This window comes from Musa acuminata, chromosome BXJ1-7 (assembly GCF_036884655.1).
Source record: "Musa acuminata AAA Group cultivar baxijiao chromosome BXJ1-7, Cavendish_Baxijiao_AAA, whole genome shotgun sequence".
NCBI classification, from domain to species: domain Eukaryota; kingdom Viridiplantae; phylum Streptophyta; class Magnoliopsida; order Zingiberales; family Musaceae; genus Musa; species Musa acuminata.
This window is the reverse complement of record NC_088333.1, coordinates 17,108,575-17,131,207: the sequence shown is the minus strand read 5'-3', so window position 1 is coordinate 17,131,207 and position 22,633 is coordinate 17,108,575. Positions and strand designations below refer to the sequence as shown.

Below are 22,633 nucleotides of genomic sequence, written 5' to 3'. Positions count from 1 at the left end.
GGGCAAAACTGTCTTTTGCCCAGAAAACCCTAATACCCTTTGCCCTTTTTGCTGCTGCCGCCGCCGCCACCCTGCCGGCGGCGGCCTGTGCGGCGGGGCGAGGGCACTGCCCTCGCCTGCAGGCGGCACGCCCGCTGGCGGCGATGCCGCTGCGGGTGGGCGCCCCCTTCAGGCGCCGCTGCCTCCGCAGACGGTGCTGTACCGCCGGGCGGCCGCCCCTGGGGGGTTTCGCCCGCGGGAGCCGCGGCGGCAGGCGCCGCTTCCTTTCGGCGGCAGGCGCCGCTTCCCTGCGGCGCCTCTGCCCGTGGGTTGCCAGCCCCGCCAGCAGCAAGCCTGCTGCAAGCAGACCGCCGGCCGGCTGCTGCAGGCACAGCGCTTGCGCATGCGCCGGCGCTGTGCTGCCTGGCTGCGGCTGCAGTTGCGGCTGCCGCTGCAGGTGGCAGATCGAGGGCAGCAACTGTTGCTGCCCTTCCTCGCTTTTGCGTCAACGATTTTGACGTCAATATTCTTCCTAAACACAACACACGCAGTTCAAAACCAATCATTCGCACGAACAACCTGGCTCTGATACCACTGTTGGGAAATCATAGGCGGGGCGACATCATATGCGCAGCGGAAGAACAAGAAAACAAAAATCCCCGATTCCCAAAAAGATGTTCATCGTCGTGCGAAGATTGGTGCGCAAAATCCGCAAAAACACAAAACTGCGTATAGAGATTGTGTTACCTAGGGAGATCGTATATCCCTGTTTCCTTGCAGATCCTTAGGAGAGGGTGAAGGAGGTCAAGCGTCCTCCTCTCTAGCGGTGATCCACACAGCAGGGTTGCGACGACGCTCCTCAAAACTCCAGGCCTACTCTGAGGTGGAGAGGGAGAGGAGAATAGGAAGGGCAAGCAAAGACTCTAGCCTATGAGGCTGTGAATCCCTCCTATTTATAGAGATCCCGTGTCAAAACCCTAATGGGTCCTTTCCCTAGTGGGTATTGGATCTGCATCCAATAAGACAAGGGCTCCGTCGGATATCTCATATCCGAACCTCTACTCATCGCAATGCCTACCATATGTGTGTGACCCTCTAGGCCCAATATCGAGCTGGCCGTGAGTCATACCTGTCAGAACTCCTTCTAACTCAGTGAATTATTATCTCTGTAATAATTCACTCGACTCATCGACTACGGAAGTACTAGGCCACTACGCCGTAGTCCCCAGACGATACAGGGGAATCCAATCCATTGGACCTGTCTGTCCTCAGTTACCATGTACCTATAGTCCCTCATCCATCTAATATCCCAGAGACCGTATATCGAGCATGGTGCTGTCAAACCCATACGGTTTCTACTCGAGTCTTGCTCTAATCGGATTCTCCCGGAGAACTCTTTCTCTCTCAACCCGAATGACCCTGGCCAGGGATTTGTCTGAGCAAGATCACATGGGATATTCCTCTCATGATACCGAGAGTGGATGATCCTCTATCGACACTCAATAGCCCTCGTAAGGTCGACTACCACTCCCAATGACCAGCTGTACTAGATCTAGGAACAGCCAAACCTATAAGTCTGGTATCAAAGAGTGGAGCACTCATACAGGACATCCTTGGTGTCTCAAGTCTAAGAACCAGATACACCACTAGGACTACGGAATCGTTGTTTGACAATAAGGCATCATCAACCATCCAGCATTCCGTAAGCGGATCAATCAGTGAACTCATTCTCCAATGAGCACCTGTACTGTATCCCTAGTGTCCCTACACGAGCAGCTATGAGACTAGCTGCATCCATCATATGGACGGGTATACAGCACACCAGTCTATCCGGTTATCATGATGTCCCTCTCGAGTAACCTATGACCGGGATTATTTAGGATATGTGTTTAAAGGTGAATCGATCTCATTATCGTGATCTCATCACGATCCGATTCCCATTGCACAAATCCAAGGACATCACAATATATATGCATTTATGCAATAGTTATAAAGTGATATACGCCAAAATATAATAAGCAAAAAGATTCTGTATCAAGTCACACGTGCCATCACTCACGTGATTGGCTTGCTGGGCACCTATGACTAGCAAATGGACTGCACCATACCGGTCAGAGTTCAGAATTGATGAGTGAGGTTCTGAAAGGCCTCGGACAACATGGGCGATGGGCCAGTTGGGGCGTCGTCTGACGGTGACCGGCCCGGGTCATTAAATATCCGCCAATAGCGCTCTGAAGTCGCGACAGGGGGTTCATCTCGAGGTTCTCCGCGCGGGGGGTGTTCCCCCGGAGCTCCAATTGGGTGTGACCCCTCAGCTGCGAGCTCATCTGAGCCAATTGGGCGATCCCCTGACATTTGAGCCCTCCTTCAAGAGCCAAAATGTTGGTGTAAACAACTTTAAGCCGTGGCCTCGGGGTCGATGCAGCTTGGTTCGGGTCCGGATGATAGGGGATCTTCCCGGGGCGGCCCTTGAGACCGTTGAGGTGGCCAATTGCGATGGTCCGATCGAGACGGGATCGTTGTCTCCTCTGGGAGGGAACTCCTCGCTTGGGCATTTAGTGGGAGGCCTCCATCTGAGCACCTGCACACAAGTCGGGTCGGGGGAGCTCGGCCCGACCCCTCCGACGATCAAGTTAGTGAATAGTTATAGGGGGTTTTTTATCTGTCCTCCTCCTCCCCTTCCTTTTCCCTCAGAGCGCGAGGGTTTTTATAGTGAGGGTTGCCGTTGCTTGATGCGCCTGCCCGCAAGGAGCAGGATTATACTTCTGGTAGCATCTGACATCGATGTTGGCATAGCGTGAGGGATCGAGCCTGAGCAGGGTGTTAATGTGCCTTGGTCGGCATTCCGGTCTGCATTGACCAGGTGCTGATAGGTCGACGGAGGCGTGAGGCATCATCTGGGGCAACTGACGTCACCCGAGTCTTATCGCCATTAGTACCCTCATCAAGTGGCGGCACTAAACGCGATCCTGGGGCGGTGGGGGAGGACGGCTTCGACGACGTCGTCGCTGGCGTGGAACATCAGCGGCGAGCCCTACAGTAGCGTCGCCAACGACTCCTCCAGTTTCGGCAGCACCACCTTCAATCCTGTTATCAAATGCGATTGCTCCTACGACAATGCCACAACCTGCCACATCACTCAGTTGTACGTGCGCTCTCTCTCTCTCAAACACAGTTGGGTTCTTCTCCTTCACATCATCATTTTCTTACTTTTCTTGGAGTTCATAAATAATTTAGAACACAAAAACTCTCTCTCTCTCTCTCTCTCTAAATAGGCACTCTCAAACTCTATAAATTTGTTCTTCTCGATAAACAAAGAAACGGATTTTGTAAACGAACAAATACAAACAGATCGTAACATGCAGTGAAATTAAACAAAAATTATAATAAAATAAAACATCAAGATTTATATGAAAAACTCCTCCAACGTGAATGGTAAAAACCATGGAGCAAACCAGAGAAAATACACTATAAGAATAATAAATATACAAATCTCAAAGTATTTTGCCTAAAACCCAAGCAACAATCACAATAAAATAACTGGGATACAAGGATTACGTTACTATACACAATATCCAAAATTTCCCCAAGTGATCACAACAAGAATTTATATAGATTTGATAAAACTTGAGATGAGAACACTGTTTGGATTATTGAGAACATTTTTGCGTTATTCTTGTCTTCTTTCATTTTTTTTCTCTTATTTTTCTACCATTTTCTCCTCTTTTGGAATCACATTGCTGTTGCTTTCTGCCCATGTTGCTGTAGTTTTCTACCTCTTCTTCGTAGCCACTACACCCCTCTTATTAGATCTAAGTTTAGGTTAAAAAGGGAAGTGGGTTATGGGTTGTTAAAGCCCGCTATGGGCTAAACCAATGGGTTGGCTATTTACCTAATAACCTCCCTATTCAACCCATAAGGGAGGTTATCCAATGACTCCTTAATGTGAAGTCATGCCGATCAACTGTCGATACATCTACTACCTTTCTTTCGGTAAGGTTTTTGTTAACATATCTACTTCATTATCATCTATATGAATTTTCTAAAGTTGCAGCTACTTCTCTTTAAGCACATTTCGAATCTAGTAGTATCTGACATCTATATACTTTGACTTGGAATAAAAATTTGAGTTCTTACACAAATGGATGGTGCACTGGCTATCATAATAAACCACATAGTTTTCCTATTTAAGCCTCAACTCTTATAAGAATTCTTTCATCTATAACATTTCTTTGCAAACATCTATAGCAACAATATATTCTGCCTTTATGGTGGAGAGAGCAATATACCTTTGTAATTTAGATTACCATAACATAGCTCTCCTTGCAAAAGTAAATATAAAACCCGATGTGAATTTTCTTGTATCTATATCTTTTGTCATATCTGTATTTGTGTAACCTATCAACACAGGTGGTCCACCTCCAAAGCTTAAACAAACTTTAGAACTTCACTATGAGATATCTAAAGATCCACTTCACTATTGCCCAATGCTCTTTGCGTCGACTTGTAAGAAATCTGTTAGTTACACCTACTACATATGCGATGTCCGACCTCGTACATACTATTTCATATATTAAACTTTCAACTACTAAAGCATAAGGAACTTTTTGAGTTTTCTCCTTTTTCTCATCACTTGACGGACTTTGTTTTGAGCACAACTTGAAGTGACATGAAAGAGGAGAACCAATTGGCTTTGCATTGCTCATAATGAACATTTCTAATACCTTCTCGATGTATTTCTCCTATAATAATCAAATCTTTTTATTTTTTCTGTCACGGAAAATGTGTATGCCTAGTATTTGCTTTCCTGGCTCTATGTCCTTTATTTCAAAGGATTCACTCAATTCCTTCTTCAACCTATCAATTGTAGACATATCTTTCCCAAAGATAAGCATGTCTTCAACGTAAAGTAAGAGAATAATAAAATCCTCACCAAATCATTTGATGTACACACAATGATCTAAAGTCATTCTTTTGTATTCATTTTAAGTCGTAAATTAATCAAACTTTTTGTACCATTGTCTTGGAGCTTGCTTTAGCCCATATAAGCTCTTTTTCAATTTGCAAATAAATTTTTTGTTACTTTTAACTTTAAAGTCTTCTAGTTGCTCCATATAAATTTCCTCCTCTAAATCACCGAAAGTTATCTTCATATCTAATTGCTCAACCTCTAAGTCCAAGCTAGCAATAATACCAAGAGCAACACGAATAGAATATATTTTAACAATATGAGAAAAAATTTCTTTAAAGTCAATACATTTCCTTTGACCAAAGCCTTTCACAACCAATCTAGCTTTGTACTTTGGTTTAGAACAATATTCTTAAGTCTTCAACTTGAGAACTCACTTGTTATTCAAAGCCTTATTCTCTTTGGTAGTTGCACAAAATCATATGTGTGGTTCTTCTGCAGAGCATTCATCTCTTCCTGCATAATAACTAATCATTTCTTTTTATGCTCACTTTCAACTACTTCCTAGTAACTCTCTAGTTCACTTGCATTAGTAAGCATCACATACTCATCTATAAAGAATCTTTTGGAATGTTGATGATATCTAGAAGATCTTCTCAACTAAGGTTCTGCGGGAAGTTACTTTCCAACTTCTTCTTGCTCAACATGTCCTGCAGATAGATCAACATCAAGCTCTACACTATCTTCCTACACATCTCCCCCATCACCATGATATATTGGAGGAGTAATTGGGTCACAATCTACTAATCCTTCTGCAAAAGTCTTGGCTAGTGCCTCTTTTAAATCCTCAAGGGTTTGATCCTCAAAGAAGACCATATATCTGCTTCTAAACACCTTCTGCTTTTTTGGATCTCAAAGCCTATAACTAAACTAATCATGTGAGTAGTCAAGAAAAATATATTCTTTTGTCTTACCATCCAACTTTGACCTCTTATTGTTTGGAATATGTGCAGATGCATGACAACCAAAAACTCTCAAATGTTTGTAGAAAATATCTTTTCCTATCCATACATGCTCTACAACATCACCATCTAGGGCTGTACAGGGTGACAAGTTGATCACATCAATTGCAGTCCTCAAAGCCTCATCCCAAGAATTTTTAGGTAGCTTGGCCTGTGAAAGCATATATCTGATCTTTTCCATGATGGTGCAGTTCATCCTCTCTACAATTATATTATGCTAAGGTGTACCAAGAACCGTCATCTCATGTCGGATGTCATGTGGCCTATAATAATTATTAAATAATTCTATGTACTCACCACTAATCTTATGTATTTCAATTACCTTTCTGTCTCTCTTTCAACTATAGCATGAAACTTTTTGAAGATATTAATAACCTGATCTTTGGTCTTCATAGTATAGGCCCAAACTTTCTTGGAAAAATCATCTATAAAAGTGATAAAATAAAGTGCACCACTGATACTAGAAACATTAACAGATCCACTAGGAGTTATTGTCTTCAAAAGGCTATATATATCTGTATAAACATGGTCTAAGGTATACATTTTTCTAGACAAAGCAGGACTAGTAAAGGAAACTTTATGTTGTTTACCAGCTAAATAATCAATACAAGGGTTCAAACGTGTACTGCTAAGGTCTGACAATACTTCTCTCTTGGAAAAATCTTACAGTCCTTTCTCGCTCATGTGTCCCAATCACCTATGCCACAACTCTATACTGAAGTCTTTCTCTATAGTATTCAACTGCTCACCACAAGCTTTAGCCTACAACCTATATAACAAGAGAACCCTTACTGAGCTTTCATTACCCTCTATAAAATCAAACATTATAATCTTCATCATCTAGTCTTCCAACTAAAATTCAATTCAATCTCAAGTCAATCACATGTCTCACATCTTTAAGCACCAAATTGTAGCCAAGGTTGGTTTTTATATTGATATCACCCATAACAATAATGTCGGTCGTGCCATAGTTGCCCATCTTGACAACACCAAAATTTTCAGACATATAGGTAACAAAAAACTCTCTCAATGGTGTAGTATAATAAAAAGCACTTGTGTCAATCACTCACTCAAGATCATGACACACATAAGAAAAAATATTATCAAAAGGAGACAAAATCAAATAGTCACTACCTTGTACTATAGTTGTGGTATTATCTTTTGACTCTACAAACTCCACTTCTTTTCCCTTTTTCTTGCTCTTCTTAGGTTGTTTTTATTGATTCTTATAATGTCATTTCTCACCATAGTTATAGCAAATAATATATTTTCTTAATCTTGACTTGCATCTACCCATGCGTGAATTGCTTCTATTCTTGGATTTTGACCTTCCTCTGTTTTTTGAGATAAATGCTTGTGAATCAATATGAGATGTTGTTGAATTCTTTTTTCTCAACTCATCATTCAACAAACTACTTGTTACTTGACTCATGATGACAACACCATCTAGCGCAGAATTACTAAGAGAAACCACTAATGTCTCCCAACTTTCTAGTAGTGAATTGAGAAGTAATAATGCATGTAACTCATCATCAAGAGATATTTTTATAGAGAATAACTAGTTAGTGATACTTTGTATTTCATTCAAATACTTAGCAATAGAAGCACCATCTTTATATTTCAGATTTACAAGTTTTCTAATCAAGAAAGCTTTGTTGCTAGCCTTTTTCTTTCGTAGAGACCTTTCAACTTTTTCTAAAGAGAGTATGTAGGACTTTCAGTAGAAACATGGTGAAAGACATTATCATTGAGCCACTATCGAATAAACCCGATTGTTTTTCGATCTAATCTCTTCCATTTATCATCTATCATGGTTGTGGGCTTTGCACTATCCCCTTGTAAAGGTCTATACAAATCCTTGTAATATAAGAGATTTTTTATTCTTAGTTTCTATATCATCCAATTGTTTCCGGTCAAGTTAATCATACGAGAAACACTACCAGCCTCCATGTTCAAACATAAAAATTAAAATACCAAAATCTTACTCTAATGCTAGTTGCTAGTTGATGAGATAAATAGAGGAATGAACTTTGTATACAAACAAATATAAACAGGCCGTAATACGCAGCGGAATTAAATGAAAATGACAATCAAATATAACATTAAGATTTACGTAGAAAACTCATCTAACGTGAAGGGTAAAAACCACGAGGCAAATAAGAGAAAATCTACTATAAGAATAATGAATATAAAAATCTCAAAGTCTTTTACCTAAAACCTAAACAAGAATCACAAGAGAATAACTAAGATATAAGGATTATATCACTATGTACAATATCCAAAATCTCTCTAAATAATTATTGTAAGAATCTATTATAGATTTAATCTAACCTGAGATTAGAATATTGCTTAAATAAATAATTGAGAATATTCTTTGTGTTATTATTGTTTCTTCTTTTTTTTTCTTTTTTTAATATTTTTCACTTTTTTTTTTTTTTTGAATCACGTTACTATTATAGTTCTTTGCCCTTCTTGCTATAGTTTTCTGCCTCTTCTTCGTAGCAGAAAACTATGAAAGTTATAACTACCTTTTTAAATCTAAGTTTAGGTTAAAAAAAAAAGTGAGCTATCAAGTTATTAAAGTCTACTATCAATTAAACCAATAGGCTATCTGCCCTACACCTCCGTCATCATTTTCTTACTTTCTTCGAGCTCATAAATCATTTAGAATACAGACTTTCTCTCAAATTCTTACTTTCTTCGAGCTCATAAATCATTTAGAATACAGACTTTCTCTCAAATGCACACACTCACTCTCAATGCTATGCAGTTGGGTTTTTCTCCTTGGTCATCATCTTTTTCTTGGAGATCATACTATATAATATATATATATGCAGAAAAGTGGACGCCCTAGATGTGGTCGGCAGAATCCCGGACGAGCTGCAAATTTTGACGTACCTTACCAACTTGTATGTCCTCTTCCATCTCCGTCTCATATCTACCTCCATCTATATCCTACTACTTCTAAAGCATGCATGCAAGACAAGCATGAGATAAGAACTCATCATATCAAAAAGCACCTCCAAATGCAGATAACGAACATATAAACAATCAAATAAGTAAGAGTACTAATTATCGATCCTATGGTCCCTAATATGCACAATACTTATATCATTTTACAATATATTAGTGACTTAATTTCCTATCAACATCATTGTGAGCAATTGAAGTATTATGTCAAGCAAGCTTTACTTCAACAGGCATTTGGTTCGAAACTATTTGACGGGTCCCTTGCCTGCATTCATTGGGAACTTGACCGGCCTTCAATACGTGTAAGTCCACTTTCATTCTAACCTAACCTATGATGTCAACAAGTTTGTTCTTGATTGGATGCAACTTTGCAGGTCAGTGGGTACTAATGCACTTTCAGGAGGCATACCAAAGGAACTCGGCAAGCTCACCAACCTTCTCTCCCTGTAAGAAATCATTCGTTTTGATGCCTCATTTCTCAGCCAAAAATCCTCCACATGATTTGATGAACTGCAAGAAGTAATTATAAAAGTATCATGAATTTTCTTGATAGCTATCCGATCAAGGTTGTGGAAGATACAGATCAGCCTCAAGCCAATGTGGATTTGGATTTGACTCAATGCCACCAAATTGAAACACATATATCTAATACTTTTGTATTTGTCCTTCTAATTGTAAATTTAGAGAATATACATATATATATATATATATATATATATATATATATATATATCAATAATTAAAAAAATTATGTTGCTAAAAGGATTTGGGATGATATATAAATATGATATTTAATGGTAATTATGTTATTTCTGAACTTTTTAAGGCTATATATGTAAAATGATCTAACAAAACGAATCGGGCGTCATATCGGATTCGGATCTTTCTTGATGAACCGACTCCTTTTCTTTCACTTCCCCCGCCAACGACGGCCATCTACAGGCAGTCTGGCTGTCGCGTGCTGCCATGTGTTCTCCTTACTCACGGCCACGCATTTGCCGGATGACAACCCGCGAGGAGGGAGAGAGAGGTGGAGGCGAATGATCCCGTGATAAGATCTTTGCAGGCTCTGCTTTTTCGCATGGGCAATGGTTGGTCGGCCGGGGTAGTCGACCAATCTGGTGCACTGCTGTGTCCATGGTGTCCTAATGGCATCAACCAAAAGATGCCAAAGCGATGGGTATGCATTTCGTGCATCCTTTCGAGTCAAAAGGCTGCTGTGAAGATACATTACATCCCGACCTCCTTCAAATTGGCGCCCCCCACTTTGAAGGTCGTCGATTCAATCAAAATCAAAAGTATTACATAATATGCAAAATTCTTTGGCTTATCAGTCTTACATTTAATTTGAGGTAGAAAATTCTTGCTTCTTAATGATGAACTTGATTTCTTGAAGTGAATTTTTTGTTGTTATTAACCTGTCTTTGGAAAAGAAAAGAACAAGGGGAAAAAAGTTTGTGATCGATCTTTGTTTCATGTATAATGAACACTTACATTTTGTTGATTCACATGTACTGCAATTCCTTCCTTATTGACATGTATTGCAATCCCATGGCATAATTTTCTTCAGATGATGTGAAAGAAACATGAATAATTCGATTGGTTTTATTTTGCAGGAGTATTGCTACAAATAACTTCAGTGGCCCGCTCCCTCTTGAGCTTGGCAACCTGACTAAATTGCAGCAATTGTTAGATAGCTTTGACAGCCTTATTTGTGTTTTAGTGCTTCTAAACACTACAAGATTTTTAGTTGGTATTTTGTGCTTACATACAGTAATTATTTGGTAGGCATGTGAGTAGTTGTGGGGCAAGTGGTGAGTTCCCATCAACCATATCAGGACTCCAAAATTTGAAGACCTTGCAAGTCATCTTTTTCATTTATTTATTTATTTTTGCTTATCAATTGTGCAGACATAGATGTTGCTCACCACTTTTTTTGTCTGTATCAGGTGGCTAAGTAACAATAATTTCACTGGCAAAATACCAGACTTCAGCAGGACTAATATAACCATATTGTAAGTATTGAGAGGAATAACTTTTATGTAATATCTGATATCTAGAATTTTATTTTCGTTATGTATCATATTTTCCTGCAATCTGTGTATCTATCACAGAAAAATGTTCGAGCAGCAGTTAAATTTGTTTATGTGTTAAAACAAAAGGATATCTAGCAGATTTCTGGTCAACTTTCCATCAAATCTAGGCCAAGAGTTTCTTTATTTTGTAACGTAGCCTTTATGAAACATAGGCACATGCTTTATTTTGTTAATTTACAAGGTTATATTATCCACAATTTCATATGTTCATGAGCAACTGGAGTTTTTTGAATCTCTTTATTGCCATCCATATGATTTTAGTTTCCAATAGCGATTTCTTACACATTTTTTTTTACATTATAAATACTATTATAAAATTAAGTGCAGTAGCAAATACAAAGAGATCTAGGCCATCCTTATGGTTTTGATGCACATAGATTTCTGTTGTGTAATTTTTTGGAAGGATATTTTTAATAGAGTGTGGTATGACTCACATTAAAGCAATAGTCTTTGTTAGAAACACTAACAACAATATCCTTAATCTGCTTTTAGTAATGGACATCACACAATACATTCTTAACTAGAATTTGTATCTTAGTACTATGCCACTATGGTTATAGAACTCTATGGTTAAATGCAGTTGATGACATGTCATGTGCTTCTTTAAAGTATTTAAATACAAGGTATCATCTTACGGATAAGGCAGTTCTGTTCACTTTAATTCTCAGTTTAATAGTTTGTGCAATCAGCACTTCGTAGTTGCCTCTAGCTTCCGTTATCTATTTGAAAATTTTCTTAATTGCCTCCTGAAGCAGTTGCTCAGCTAGCTGATTGCTGAATACTAGGAGTTTTCTGTCTTATCATGACTATCAACTAGGCCAATGACCACCATGGTGCAGATGTACGGATGTCACCAAAAGGCTCAATAGTTGTGCATGACAAAAGAATCTATAGGTGGGAATATTTGTGCAAGGTTGCTTCCTTGAAATCTAAATCTCACATTGTCAGTCCTATGTTCAAAATAATTATTTCTGCTACTAGCTTGTGATGCACAATTGAACTTATATTGTTGAGTCAAGATTGTTGAAATGACTTGAAATCAATGAAAAGTTTTCTGCAGAGGTATTCTTTTTTTCATTCATACTTTGTCATTGTTCCAAGATCCAGCCTCTTGAAGCTGTATCAACTTTTGCTTTTAAACATGCCCATATAAGAATATTGATCTTCTTTTAGTTATACTAATTTTTAGATTGCTTCGCCAGGAGAATGCAAGGAAACTCTTTCGAAGGGCCAATCCCATCAGGTCTTTCCAGGATGACCAATATGGTAGACTTGTAAGGCTCATCTATTCCTAGTTATCTTAATTGTATATGTGTTGCACACTATTTAATTGTCTCACGGTGTATCTGCCCTAGTCTACTGTCATTGTAATACACTACTGTAGTCATTGTTTTGATTTATACTTACCAAGGCATCACCATATACCATTTTCTTAATATCATTATATGCATAATGAATGCCTTTATTCATTACAGTTCAATTCATTTAAGTCTCTTTTTCATTTTTTGTTGTCATGCAGAAGGATAAGTGACATACAAAAGGGGAGCTCATCGTTAGCTTTTATTAGTAATCAGACATCATTAAGCACCTTGTGAGAAAAAGACTCAACAATCTATCTTGTCTCATGCCTCTTATCCTGCAGTAACAGTTAAATAAGTCATGTATCATCTATTCTTTACAGGATCTTAAGGAATTGCAAGATATCAGATATTATTCCCTCAAACTTTTCACAATGCACCAGTTTTCAGAAACTGTAAGCCTGATTCAGATGAATGTTATTGATGATGTTGCTTGTCATGACTGACAATTTTCTGGCTCCACTATTTTGTTTTTTACCTCCCTTTAATCTGTAAGAAATTGGTATTCTAATTTAGTGAGAGATGCTATTGTCTCACAGGGATTTGAGCTTCAACAATCGTACGGGACAACTTCCTCAGTCTCTCTTCAATTTGAACTTGCTTAGTCACTTGTAAGAAAAATCCCTATAAAAGAGTTATTTGTAAGATAAGTTTGTGGTGTGAATTCATTTTGTAAGCATCCTAATAGGATGTTAGTTAAATTTGGTTACTATTGTACTTATTTTGAATTTTATTTTCCTCCTACTGCAGATTCCTTGGAAATAATAATCTATCTGGTAGCTTGCCCACTAACAAGAGCGTGACACTTCTTAACATGTATGTTCGTCAGATTCAGTTTCTTGGAAGCTAATTTGCGATGTAGTCTTTCAATTCTTTTGTTAACTGCTTTATATTTGGAATTAGGAGAACTTTATCTGTCTATCTCATTCAGGGTTTTAACACTTAACACTGTTGCTTGTGTTTTGGTCAACAAACATTACTAATATCTTACCAGCAAGTGATAATTATTGTGTCATTTTTTTTTTATAGCTATTCTCTAATACTGGTCTGATGAACCTGCTTCTTGTTTATACAATATTTGAGTGTTTGATTCTGGTTTATGTCTTTCCTGCAGAGATCTATCTTATAATCAACTGGCAGGAAGTTTTCCTTCTTGGGCTAGCCAACAAAATCTGAAACTGTATGTTTATTTAAAAATAGATTCTTCATTGTACTATATTAGCCATGTCAAATACTTGGTAGTTCAAATGTTTTTCATCACTCTTTAACTACATCATTAAAGCAGATATTTAGAAGACATGGGAACATTCTGTAGTATAACTTATTACTATATCTAATGAATTCCTTCAAAAACATATGGTTGCATTTTGTAACCATCTTGCATAAAAATTGGTCGACTTCCCCATTAAGTCAATTTTACTTCATTTAGAGAAAACAGGAACCTTATTTTGCTCCATGAACAAGACATGGCCTATGATGATTAAACAGGACACACCAAGCTGATTCATAACTTTGTGATAACACATGTAATTTTTATGGCATTACAACTAAAGTTTTGTTCCCTTGTATTGTTTATACACTATGTAGTACTTAGGCCCTCTTGCCTTCCATTCTCCAGTGATTCATATTTGGTAGACCATAAGAATTAAGAACTACCAATTGTGACACTCATTGCTGTAATAATTACAGGAACTTGGTGGCCAACAACTTCATAATTGGAAGTTCATAAAGTTTTGTTCCCTTGTATTGTTTATACACTATGTAGTGCTTAGGCCCCATTGCCTTCCATTCTCCAGTGATTCATATTTGGTAGACCATAAAAATTAAGAACTACCAATTGTGACACTCATTGCTGTAATAATTACAGGAACTTGGTGGCCAACAACTTCATAATTGGAAGTTCATAAAGTTTTGTTCCCTTGTATTGTTTATACACTATGTAGTGCTTAGGCCCCTTTGCCTTCCATTCTCCAGTGATTCATATTTGGTAGACCATAAGAATTAAGAACTACCATTTGTGACACTCATTGTTGTAATAATTACAGGAACTTAGTGGCCAACAACTTCATAATTGGAAGTTCTAACAGCAGGTGCTTCTGACCTATAACAATGATTTTACATCCTTAATATTTTTTTTCATCTGGAGTGACATAATTAAAGTGTTATGTACAGTGTTTTGCCTCCAGGATTGAATTGTCTCCAACGAGATATACCGTGCAATCGTGGGGCACCAATTTGTATGTCGTAATTTTGGTTATTCATTATTAGTCTTTCCAATGTTAATATATGAATGATTTAGTTTTTGATGCTTGCTGATTCTTCATTTGCAATAAATTGTGGTAGTAATAAAACTATAACAGCTTCCGATGGAACTTTGTATGAAATTGACAACCAGATTCTAACTACTGCTTCTTATTATGTGACTGAGACAAACAAGTGGGCAGTTAGTACCGTTGGAAGCTTTTCAGATGCCTCAAATGCTGACTATATTCTATACAGTTCATCCCAATTCACAAATACTCTAGAATCAGAGTTATATCAGACTGCAAGGATATCTCCCTCATCACTGAGATACTATGGGCTCGGGTTCAGAATGGAAATTATACTGTTAAGTTGCATTTTGCTGAGACGCATATACTTGATCCCACCTACTTGGAAAAGTAATGGAAGAAGAATTTTTGATATTTATATTCAGGTAAGCAAATGAAAATGTGTGTTTTGGTTTTATCAAAAAAAAAAAGCGGGATGTGTTTTGGAATGTTTGCTAAGAGTACCGTAGAAGAGAAAAATCATACAAGTAGTGTAACATCCAAATTAGTCCCACATCGAAAGTGAGTAAATTACGATTGACTTATAAAGGTCTGATGAGTGTACTATTATTAACTTTAATCTAAGTATTTTTGGCTATGATCTGGGCCTAATGAAGTTGATAAGATAGCCCATCAAGCTCGAGTCCTGACAAATAGGCCTTTTAATATATGTAGGAAACGTAAAGAATGATATATACTTTTAGTTAACATGGTAAAAATGCAAAATGAATCATTGACTTCGAAAATTCATAGGAACAACAATCATTTTCTAAAATAGAATCATAAATATATCTCTTTCGATTTTTTTAACTTACATCTTTAGTGAACTATTGTGGAAAAATGATCATAACTTTTTATCTCTTGGTTTTTTTCTTTGAAGTGTGACTGATATTACAAGAGAGTTTTTAGTCTAGCTAAAACATTGTTGGAAAGAGCAAAATTATTACTTTGAATAATAAGTTAGATATTTGTAACAAAAATAGCTTGACTATCAATGGTAAACACCAATATTTTAATATTTATGAATATCTATTCTAAAATAAGAATAAATCTAGAAGTGTTTAAGCTGAGAAATGGCACAAATCAATATATGGTATCTTCACCTCTTATTCTTTCTGAATTAATGAACCATTGTGGTAAACTTTTGTGGAAAAATGACCATAACTTTTATCTCTTATCGTCGTGGAGGAAAAATCAGATAGAACAAATTTATTTATGCTTAACATAACATATTAGTATTGCTTAGAAATAATATTCCACCTATAATCCCCGAAGTGATGGGTTCTTTTTGTGGTGATAAATGACCTACTTAACTCAGTGGTTAGAGTATTGCTTTCATACAGCGGGAGTCATTGGTTCAAATCCAATAGTAGGTAGAACTTATTAGATATCGGAGTCGATGAAATGATATCTAATAAGTTTTTCTACCCCATCTTCTTTTTTTGTTTTATCAGATTAGACTTTTGTGTTCAATTGACATAATCAACATGTGGTGTATAATAAAGAACTTGTAAAAAACTTCTCTTTATTAGTTTGATGTATTAACTTGACTAGTAGGAAATAACATTGACAGCCTCTACTCGTGTCCTAGCTCGTCTGAGAGCTAGATTCGTTTCAATTGCTTGTCTCTTACCCTCAGCTCTACTCAAGTTAGCTTCAGCTATTTCAAGAGCTTGTTGAGCTTCTTGCGAATCAATGTCAGTATTTATTTCCGCATCATTTCCTAAAATGGTGATTTCATTATTACCTATTCTAGCGAAACCACCCGTTAGAGCCACCGTTAACCATTGGTCGTTGTTGAGCCATATTCTCAAAAGACCTATATCTACAACCGTTTGGTAATATGCCAATTTGGCCTCTATTAGTAGATAAAATTATTTCTTTCAAGGTCCAAATAATTCGATTAGGAGTTAGTACACAAAGATTTAAGGTCATTTCTTCAATTTGCTCTCCTCTTCTAAGTTCATAGCTTTCGCGGTAGCTTCATCGATGTTACCTACTAAATAAAAGGCCTGCTCGGGAAGACTATCTAATTCTCCGGAAAGGATCAGTTGAAACCCCCTAATTGTTTCTACAAGACCAACATATTTTCCTGGAGAACTAGTAAATACTTCTACCACGAAGAAGGGTTGTGATAAGAAACGCTCGATTTTTCGTGCTCTTGCTATAGTTAAACGATCTTCTTCGAATAATTCGTCCAACCCAAGAATAGCTATAATGTCCTGAAGTTCTTTGTAACGATGTGAAGTTTGCTCAACTCTTTGTGCAGTTTCATAATGTTCCTCGCCAACGATCCGAGGTTGTAACATAGTTGACATTGAATCTAAAGGATCCACTACTGGATAAATATCTTTGGCAGCTAATCCTCTCGAATCCTCTCGATAATACGGTAGCAGCATCTAAAGGAGCAGGGTCGGTCAAATCGTCCGTAGGTACATAAATGGCTTGGATTGAAGTTATAGATCCCTCTTTGGTAGAAGTAATTCTTTCTTGCAAAGAACCCATTTCTGTACTAAGGGTAGGTTGATAACCCACTGCAGAAGGCATTCTCCCCAATAAGGCGTATACTTCTAATCCTGCTTAGACGAAACGAAAGATATTGTCGATGAATAAAAGTATGTCTTGTTCATTAACATCCCGAAAATATTCCGCCATAGTTAGGGCAGTCAAACCAACTCTCATACGAGCTCTCGACGGTTCATTCATTTGACCGTAGACTAGAGCTACTTTTGATTCTGCAATATTTTTTTCATTAATTACTCCGGATTCTTTCATTTCCATGTAAAGATCATTTCCTTCACGAGTACTTTCGCTTACTCCGCCAAACACAGATACGCCTCCATAAGCTTTGGCAATATTATTGATCAATTCCATGATGAGTACTGTTTTACCTACTCCAGCTCCTCCAAATAATCCGATTGTACAAGAGAATTTTTAGTCAAGTTGAAACATTGTTGGAAAGAGAAAAATTATTACTTTGAATAATAAGTTAGATATTTGTAACAGAAATAACCTGACTATTAATGATAAACACCAATATTTTAATATTTATGAATATCTATTCTAAAATAAGAATAAATCTAGAAGTGTTTAAGCTGAGCAATGGTACAAATCAATATTTGGTATCTTCACCTCTGATTCTTTCTGAATTATTTTGACTTTGTCGAAATTTTTTAAGCTTATCTATTTTTTTTCAGGAAAATCTTAGAGAGAAGGATTTTGATATAAGAAAGGAAGCCGGAGAGAAATCCGTTACAGCTGTCATCAATGAATATGTTAACAGAGAACTTCCTTGAAATTCATTTCTTTTGGGCTGGAAAGGGCACAGCAGCCTACTCAAGGTTATTATGGAGGATCCGTTTCAGCCATTAGTGTATATCCTTATGGTAATATTGTACCAGCATCTTATTTTCTCTTCTATTCTTCAGATTTCACTCCAACTGTTAGTAATAAGCCACCATCTACTACGTCAACAAGTAAGAAGAAGACAAGGATTATTGCAGGCACAACAGCTGGTGTTGTAGCTTTAGGTCTACTCTTAATATTTGGGATTTTGATATATTGGCACAAGAAAAGACTCAACAAGGAGGAGGATGATGGTACACCTTTCCATTAAACATCTTTAAAAATCTACAGTCCATCAGAAGTTAACAAGTGTTTCTGTTCTTTTTTTACATGTTCAAATCATTTAATGCAGAATTGATAGAAATGATTGCTAGGCCAGACACTTTCACGTACTCTGAACTGAAAACTGCGACTGAAGACTTTAACTCTGCCAATAAGCTAGGAGAGGGAGGATTTGGTCCTGTATATATGGTGAGAATCTGTGCAAGTTCCTAGATGTATGTAAACAGAATTATCATGTGACTTACCATATAAGTTTGTCTACAATGCTTGCAGACTACTTAAATATGTTTTACCTGGTGCCAATTTGCATATTAGCTACCTTAAAGACAGAGTTTGTGTCAATTAATCTGCTGTTCATCTTTCATTATCTGGTTTGTTAGGATCAAAATCCATCAGTTTGAAATGTTTGTTTTGTAGCCATTAATTATTGGTACTCTATGGATTATCATGATAAAAATATTTTCCTCGATAGATGTGTCTTTTATTTGTTCTTTAATTATCTTCTAGTGGGTTCTTTGTAATGATAGTAAATTCAATCCCCAATCTATTAATCCATGTGGCATAGACAGTTCATTGAATATAGAGTATTGATGCATGCTCCTCATGCATTTTTTACGTTTTTGTGCAAAGAAAGCAACATTTTATTCAAATAAAATAAAGTGCTGTACATAAAAATGGTTTAACAAACTCGCTCTCCTGCCAATGCAGAATCTGGAAAGAATATTTTACGTACTCTTACCCTACAAATAGAGAAATTATTTCCATATCTTGAACCTGAGTGATCCAAATCATAAATGAGCAACTTTACCGATGTACCAGGCCTCATCCTCTTCTATTTTAATTAATTAAATCTATTTATTTTTTAAATACAATTCTTCGTTGGACTAAGCTAATAAGAATTTTCTGTTCTTTTCTTAATTTTACAACTTGCTTGCCAACAGTTTGTTTTGCCTTTGCTGGAAGAATTGATGCATCTTGTTTCACTTATTGTCTTTCAGTTTTTGGAAAAAGAAAAATAGGCAATCATATGACAAAATAAATATGCATATTGGGAAGAGTTTACAAAGAAAACAAGAAGAAAATTCACCTATTCCATCATGTAAACTAAAAACAAGAAGAAATCATTAAGAAACTGGTTATAAGTTTGCAAACAAAACCAACTGAATAATGACCTAGAAAATAATAAATATCCAGAGAGAAACATACTGACATTGCAAACCAACCTACCAAAGTATCCCAGAATGACCAGTGCTTACCACCCATCCTCGCTTGGAACACATGTCAAACTCAAACAAAGCATATGAATACTGAAGCTAGCCACAGTGCCAAACTAAGAACTAATCAAAATCCACTGATCTTATTAGTCACATTAACCTGCAAAGGATGCAATAATGCAATGAAGCTTTTTCTAGGTTCCCAGTGGACATATTATACTTTGTTATGTAAGGTGTATATTAATATTAACATCAATTTTGTGTTTTGTTATTTTTATACATAAGGTAAACTTTTTGATGGAAGGACTGTGGCCGTGAAGCAACTTTCAGCAGCATCCAATCAGGGAAAGCGTCAGTTCATGACAGAAATTGCAATTATATCTGCTGTTCAGCATAGAAATCTGGTGAAACTATATGGTTGTTGTGTTGAGGGAGGCAAGCGACTTGTGGTCTACGAGTACCTGGAAAACAAGAGCCTAGATCAGGCAATCTTTGGTATCATTTAATACCATCTCAAAAAAGAAAGAAAACATCAATAGGAGCTTTCATTTTTTTAATTATGTATCCTACATGTTTTGCAAATTTTATGAACAGCATCTTTAAACTTAGTTGTGCATATGACTATGTATAATGAATGCATTGCAGGTAAGAACAATTTGCACCTTGATTGGCCCATTCGCTTTGAGATATGTTTGGGGATTGCAAGAGCTCTAGCATATCTTCATGAGGAATCAAGAGTGCGAATCGTACACAGAGATGTCAAAGCTAGCAACATTCTCCTTGATGCCAATTTAAACCCTAAAATATCAGATTTCGGGCTGGCGAAGCTTTATGATGATAATAAAACACACATCAGCACTAGAGTTGCTGGTACAATGTAAGAAAGGCCAACACCATTTTTCCTTGCATTCTTTATTCTATCAGGCTTTACCCATGATATCAGTTTGTTTCTTTCTTCAATTGCACCATTAGGGTTTGCTGGTTTGTGTACTTTATTGGGATATAACAATAATTTTACTGTACTTTCCCAGAGGATATCTTGCACCGGAATATGCCATGAGAGGGCATCTCACAGAAAAAGCTGATGTTTTTGCATTTGGAGTTGTAGCTCTGGAGGTTCTTTCTGGAAGGTCCAATGCAGATCAGACCCTTAAAAATGAGAAAGTTTATCTTCTTGAATGGGTAGGTTCTCCAGTTTATCAGATATTGGCTTAGAAAACATGTCAGTTTTGTAGGGTTTAATAACAACCATTTGAAGGCAATTTCTTGCTTGGCTCTTTCACAATGTAAATACCATGACACGCTGATGAATATATCAGATAATGGTAAGTTGATGATATGTCGATTAACTCTGTATGCATCCATGAAATAATTTACAAGACCATGAGAAATTGCCTTTCACACTCACTTTGTCAAACACCTAGTCAAATGCCTATCATTTGTGTGATTGAATACACTCTCTATTTCAATTCATTCCCTTTGATGTGATTATATTGTATTCCCATCACAATCCCATCAATTATGTCTGAAAAAATATATCACTCTATGACCAAATATTTTTGTTGAATGTACTGGAACTTGACAAAGTGGATGTGGATCCACTGTTCAATGGAAAGATTAGGACAATCATTGAATCCATCTTTCTTTGTCAAATAAAAAGGTAAAACATTCCCATTATCAATTGGCATTATAATGCTACATATTCTGATCCGTTTTGGTGTTCATTTTCTGTAGGCCTGGAATCTACGCGAGAAACAGTGTGAACTGGAATTGGTGGACCCAAAATTATTAACATTTGATGAAGCACAAGCAATCCGCGTTATCAATGTAGCTTTGTTGTGCACCCAAGCCTCGCCAATGTTACGCCCATCGATGTCGAGAATTGTGGCCATGTTAACAGGGGATATTGAGGTAAGTGAAGTGAAGTCAAGACCTGGTTACCTGACGGATTGGCAATACAACGACTTGAGCAGCAACATCGCCAGTTGTGGACTTTCTGAACCCGTCATCTCAGGATCTCAGAATGAGAGGTTCAGCACAGTATCAAGCACAAGCATGGTGCATAACATAGGAAGCTCAGCTTCACCCACACTACCGATGCTAGAAGTTATTGGTGATGGAAGGTAGCCATTGCTTCACATCACTTTTCACTTTGCTGCCTAATTGCTACGGGCAATTTAGACCTTCTCAACAGTTAAAGCACGAGGCATTATGCAAGCAACAAGAGTTTGCCATTTTGAATTGATTCAACACCATGCTGTATCTCTGGTATGAAAAATGGTTTTGTGATTAAGGGAATTTTGAAGGTGTGAATATTTGGTCCTATAGATGATCAGTGAGATTGAAAATGTTCTAAATTTGAAACTTAGCACTCTTCTGCTTTGCAAGAATAAATAAAATGTGTTTATGGTTGTTTGTATAATACAGAATTATCTTATCAAGATAGAACTTGTGGAAAATTTTTGTTGACTGTCAAAAGATTATGTAAGCATATACTGATGTTATGGAAACAAATGTAAAGATTTATTATACTTCTAGGAAGAAGAAAAGAAAAATTGGAAAATTATGAAAAGACCTGACTCCTACCATAATGTTGAACTTTTGGTTGTCAAAGATTAGAATTAGCTGAACCTAAATTTGGATGGAAACTCTAAGTCTAGGCACCCTTTTTTTTCCTCTAATTTTCAGCTGTATAACTGATATGCAAGGAGCAAACATTTTGTAGGATACCTAACATCATTGATATGGAATGCATTGATAAATTGAACAAGGAATAATGCTTACTATCTTTGGCCCAAAATTCCTTACTCTCGACAAGGGAGATAATTAATATACATTTAGAAGCTGAAGTGTGTGAAACAAAATTGTCATGTTCTGGCTACATGTTTGATTGTTTAAGCCGATCATTATTTAAGTCTACTTCATTTCTGAATCAAAACAACTTAAGAACACTCTGAGCTTAGTCTTTTACTTAAGTTTTAATAGCCCAACTAAAAAACAGATCTGCAGCAACGAATCAACTACCACCCGGTGGTAATGCGTTATAAGATTGTGATTAGATGAATATTAATTCAAATGGAAATGGAAATATGCGAGGACTCTTGAATCGCTTAAAATGCAAAGATTTCAAGAGGCTGCTCCCTTGATTC

At 37.1% G+C, this 22,633-nt stretch overlaps 1 pseudogene; it reads left to right on the top strand.

Annotated features, from left to right (window-relative positions):
* Window positions 1–2,711: 2,711 nt before the first annotated feature.
* On the top strand, window positions 2,712–21,906 carry LOC135679677 (probable LRR receptor-like serine/threonine-protein kinase At1g56140; annotated as a pseudogene).
* The last annotated feature ends 727 nt before the right edge of the window (window positions 21,907–22,633 follow it).